The sequence below is a fragment of the Triticum aestivum genome, chromosome 1D, assembly GCF_018294505.1.
Source record: "Triticum aestivum cultivar Chinese Spring chromosome 1D, IWGSC CS RefSeq v2.1, whole genome shotgun sequence".
Taxonomy (NCBI): Eukaryota; Viridiplantae; Streptophyta; class Magnoliopsida; order Poales; family Poaceae; genus Triticum; species Triticum aestivum.
Window position 1 is genome coordinate 366,314,673 of NC_057796.1, and position 6,010 is coordinate 366,320,682.

The window sequence follows — 6,010 nt, forward strand, 5'->3', positions numbered from 1 at the left end:
ACACGCTCGGATTAAAAAAGGCCGACCGCCGTCGCTGATGCGTGGGCCCGAGGTGGGCGGCCATCATAAATTAAGCTGACCGCGGTTGTTGGACGGCCGCCAGATGGGGACGCGGCGGACACCGAGAAGATGCACGAGGCGTTCGCGCCGATGCATTTGGGCCGCAAATGCGTCGGCGCGGACGCGAAGCAGACGCTTTTTGGATTTGGGCCTACGCGTTGGGCCTCTTTATTTGTCCGCGTCGACCCAAACGGTTGCAGGTGAACGTTTTGGGTCGGCCCGTTGAAGTTGCTCTTAGTCAGTCCAAAGTGTGCATCATCATGCAAATAATATAAGAATTGATTAAACTTTGCGTCAAGAAACTAATATAAGAATTGCAACTCAATTTAGTACAACAAGTGTCGTCGACTCGGTGGTTAGCTCGCTGGCGCATCAGAGCTGCATGTGCGGGAGGTCTTTTTAGTTTGATTCCCCACGGCAATCTGTTTTATTGTTTTGTTTATTCATTCTCTGTTACATTGACAAGTGGGCCCGGCTCCAACCATAACAGCAGGAGACGGTGCATAGGTAGAATTGACGGAATTGTATGAAAATGTTCTGTTAGACAAGTTTAAGGACCACTTTTATGGGGGTTTTATTTTTTGTACTCCCTCCGTCCCGAATTATTTGTCGCAGGTATGAATGTATCTAGATGTATTTAAGTTCTAGATACATCCATTTCTACGACGAGTAATTTGGAACGGAGGGAGTATGAATTTGTTTCCACCGGGACAAGTTTATGTACTAAAAATGGTATTAACTCTTGTTTTGACGGTGCTGCAGGAAACCAGTGGAATAAATGTTACTGGGGTCTCTAATTTTATTAGAAATCTGTAAACTTTATGTGAGCCATGCGTGCGTGGACGATGATTGATTAGCGCCCCGGTTCATGTACTCCAAGCAAGCATCCACTGTCAAATTGCCTTCTCTTATTAATAGATAGGGATGGCACCCGCAAGGTTTGGGTATGGATGGAGCCACTTCATACCTTTACCTGTCTCATTTAAGTTTACCCATCACCCGTATCTATACCCGCTAGTGAATACAAAATTTTCCGATTCCCATCATCCGACAGGGTAAATGGGTACCCGCGGGTTAATATACCCATGTTTGCATAACATCAATTTGAGCGACACGTAATCATAAACAACAAGATACAATCACAATTTATAAATAACAACACAAAATAACATCAACACACTTATAAACAACAGCACATCATAAACACACCACATTTTATAAACATCAACACTTTTTTTTAAACAACAACACATCAAAACATCAACACATAGTCATAAACAACAGTACATAGTCTTACATTTTTAAGTTCAGAAACTCATGACAAAGGGTTAAGGTAATTTTTTCGTACTTGTTAGATTTTATAAGGGTATATGGGTATGCGGGTATGGGTTATATGATCTCATACCCATACCCTCTCTACTCGATGGGTTTGAGATTTCCCTATTTACATACTCATAGGTAACTTTTTGTCCCATACCCTTATCCTAATAGGGTTTTTACCCGTAGGGTACGTGCGTAATAGGTACCCATTGCCATCCCTATTGATAGAGATTAATAGAGATCACTGTCTTTTTGATAGAGATCGCTGTCACGTTGCCCATCTACCGCCATCCACTATCCATCCGGGGCTTGCAGCGGACGGCTGACTGAGTGACATGACAACACTTGCGCTGCTATGGAAAGCATGCGGAGCAGCAGCTAAATCTGCCCGTCGTTAGCGCGCCTAACCAATCGGATTACCTGCACAGCTTTGGAAGATACGCGGCACAGCTTTGAAACTTGCTGCCGGTGACAGCGACCGCGGGGAATATATCTGTCCAATGCTATCCTTCAACTTTCTGTTCGGCTTAAACAGTCTTCTATTGCTATCCTTAAACGAGCCAACGAAATGCATGCTGCCTCGTTTCTGGATAGACATGCTCGCCATTTAGCGGACGGCAAGTCTAAGCGTGTGGAGACGTGGCACGCTTCCTACGGAATCGTGTAAACGTTGTTCGACAGTCGTGGGTTCATCCGGGCGAGAGCAAGTCGTGATCTCGTTTTCTGTCTTCTTCGACCCATCTTGAAGCAAAAGAGAAATGGCGTGTGTCCTGCGAAACAAACTAATTGCACGTCATTAATCACGGTTTATTCACCTGGTTTGGGTGGCTTGTTAGCCAGTCACTTGTGGTGCGTGAGTTGTGTCGTGGTTTTGTTGATTGTTCTGTTAGCGAGTCTGATTTATTTGTGGATTGTGGCTGCGTGCATACATTGATGCCCTTTTTACAAAACGTGGTGAAGTCCTTATTTCAATCGTTTTATCTTATATGACTCGTGTGTGTTGGCTGACTATGGGCATCTCCAATGGCAACCGGCAAAAAACCTCTCGCATCCGTCTGCGGACAGGGGGGCCAGTCCACGGACATGGATACGGGTGCAGCAATTCAACGTTAGCCGCATACATTTACATAACCACTCAAACCAACGAGACAAAATTCGTGCAAAACACGGCGAATTTTGATATAAACACGACGGAATTCATTGAAAGTAGGATAATTTCTGCGTAAAACTGGATGAAATTTCGTCCGGTGAACTAAAACCTAAAACTAAAACCCTAAACTATCACACACTTCACAGGGACCTCGTAGCTGATACCAGACTAACCGACTGCTCCTCCTCTGTCATCGTCGCCCGACCCACCGTACAAGTCGTCGGAGTCGGGCTTGGGGCGGCGGAAGGTGGTGGCGTCGTGCTACTTGTGAGTTGCGTTGGGGTTGAAGGAAATATGCCCTAGAGGCAATAATAAAGTTTTTATTTATATTTCCTTATATCATTATAAATGTTTATTATTCATGCTAGGATTGTATTAAACGGAAACTTAGTACATGTGTGAATACATAAATAAAACAGAGTGTCCCTAGTATGCATCTACTAGACTAGCTCGTTAATCAAAGATGGTTAAGTTTCCTAACCATAGACATGTGCTGTCATTTGATGAATGGGATCACATCATTAGAGAATGATGTGATGGACAAGACCCATCCGTTAGCTTAGCATAATGATCGTTAAGTTTATTGCTATTGCTTTCTTCATGACTTATACATGTTCCTCTGACAATAAGATTATGCAACACCCGAATACCGGAGGAACACTTTGTGTGCTATCAAACGTCACAACGTAACTGAGTGATTATAAAGATGCTCTACAGGTGTCTCCGAAGGTATTTGTTGGGTTGGTATAGATCGAGATTAGGATTTGTCACTCCGTGTATCAAAGACGTATATCTGGGCTCTCTCGGTAATGCACATCACTATAAGCCTTGCAAGCAATGTGACTAATGAGTTAGTTGCGGGATGATACATTACAGAATGAGTAAAGAGACTTGTCGGTAACGAGATTGAACTAGGTATGATGATACCGACGATCGAATCTCGGACAAGTAACATACTGATGACAAAGGGAATAGCGTATGTTGTTATGCGGTTTGACCGATAAATATCTTCGTAGAATATGTAGGAGCCAATATGAGCATCCAGGTTCCGCTATTGGTTATTAATCGGAGATGTGTCTCGGTCATGTCTACATAGTTCTCGAACCCGTGGGGTCCGCACGCTTAACGTTCGATGACGGTTTGTATTATGAGTTATGTGATTTGATGACCGAAGTTTTTTCGGAGTCCCGGATGATATCACGGGCATGACGAGGAGTCTCGAAATGGTCGAGAGGTAAAGATCGATATATTGGAAGGTTATATTCAGACATCGGAAAGGTTCCGAGTAATTCGGGTATTTTTTGGAGTACCGGAGAGTTACGGGAATTCGCCGGGGGAAGTAGTGGGCCTTAATGGGCCATACGGGAAAGGAGAGAAGGGCCTCAAGGGGTGGCCGCATGCCCCCCCCCATGGGCTGGTCCGAATTGGACTAGGAGGGGGCGGCGCCCCCTCCTTCCTTCTCCCCTCTTCCTCCTTCCCTTCCTTATCCTAGTTGGAATAGGAAAGGGGGGGGGGGCGAATCCTACTTGGACCGGGAGTCCAAGTAGGACTCCCCCCTTTGGCGTGCCCCCCTTGGGTAGGCCTCCTCTTCCCCCCTCCTTTATATATGTGGGAAGGGGGCACCCCAAAGACACACAAGTTGATCTTTAGCCGTGTGCAGTGCCCCCCCTCCACGGTCTTACACCTCGGTCATATCGTCGTAGTGCTTAGGCGAAGCCCTGCGCCGGTAACTTTATCATCACCGTCACCACGCCGTCGTGCTGACGAAACTCTCCCTCGGCCTCAACTAGATCAAGAGTTCGAGGGAAGTCACCGAGCTGAACGTGTGCAGATCGCGGAGGTGCCGTGCGTTCGGTACTTGGATCGGTTGGATCGCGAAGACGTTCGACTACATCAACCGCGTTACTAAACACTTCCGCTTTCGGTCTACGAGGGTACATGGACATACTCTCCCCGCTCGTTGCTATGCTTCTCCTAGATAGATCTTGCGTGATCGTAGGAATTTTTTTGAAATACTACGTTCCCCAACAGTGGCATCCGAGACAGGTCTATGCGTAGATGTTATATGCACGAGTAGAACACAAAGAGCTGTGGGCGATAATAGTCATACTGCTTACCAGCATGTCATACTTTGATTCGGCGGTATTGTTGGATGAAGCGATCCAGACCGACATTACATGACTGCATTCATGAGACTGATTCTACCGCCGTGCTTCGCACACAGGTGGCTAGTGGGTGTCTGTTTCTCCAACTTTAGTTGAAACGAGTTTGACTATGCCCGGTCCTTGTTGAAGGTTAAAATAACACACTTGACGAAAAATCGTTGTCGTTTTGATGCATAGGTAAGAACGGTTCTTGCTAGAAGCCCGTAGCAGCCACGCAAAACTTGCAACAACAAAGTAGAGGATGTCTAACTTGTTTTTGCAGGGCATGTTGTGATGTGATATGGTCAAGACGTGATGATATATAAATTGTTGTATGAGATGATCATGTTTTGTAACAGTTATCGACAACTGGCAGGAGCCATATGGTTGTCGCTTTATTGTATGAAATGCAATCGCCATGTAATTGCTTTACTTTATCACTAAGCGGTAGCGATAGTCGTAGAAGCAATAGCTGGCGAGAGGACAACGATGCTTCGATGGAGATCAAGGTGTCAAGCCGGTGACGATGGTGATCATGACGGTGCTTTGGAGATGGAGATCAAAGGCACAAGATGATGATGGCCATATCATATCACTTATTTTGGTTGCACGTGATGTTTATCCTTTATACGCCTTATTTTGCTTAGTACGGCGGTAGCATTATAAGATGATCTCTCACTAAATTTCAAGGTACAGGTGTTCTCCCTGAGTATGCACCGCTGCGACAGTTCTTTGTGCTGAGACACCACGTGATGATCGGGTTGTTGGAAATATGCCCTAGAGGCAATAATAAATGGTTATTATTATATTTCTTTGTTCATGATAATAGTCTATTATTCATGCTATAATTGTATTGTCCGGAAATCGTAATACATGTGTGAATACATAGACCACAACGTGTCCCTAGTAAGCCTCTAATTGACTAGCTCGTTGATCAACAGATAGTCATGGTTTCCTGACTATGGACATTGGATGTCATTGATAACGGGATCACATCATTAGGAGAATGATGTGATGGACAAGACCCAATCCTAAGCATAGCATAAAAGATCGTGTAGTTTCGTTTGCTAGAGCTTTTCCAATGTCAAGTATCTTTTCCTTAGACCATGAGATCGTGCAACTCCCGGATACCGTAGGAGTGCTTTGGGTGTGCCAAACGTCACAACGTAACTGGGTGACTATAAAGGTGCACTACGGGTATCTCCGAAAGTGTCTGTTGGGTTGGCACGGATCGAGACTGGGATTTGTCACTCCGTGTGACGGAGAGGTATCTCTGGGCCCACTCGGTAATTCATCATCATAATGAGCTCAATGTGACTAAGGCGTTAGTCACGGG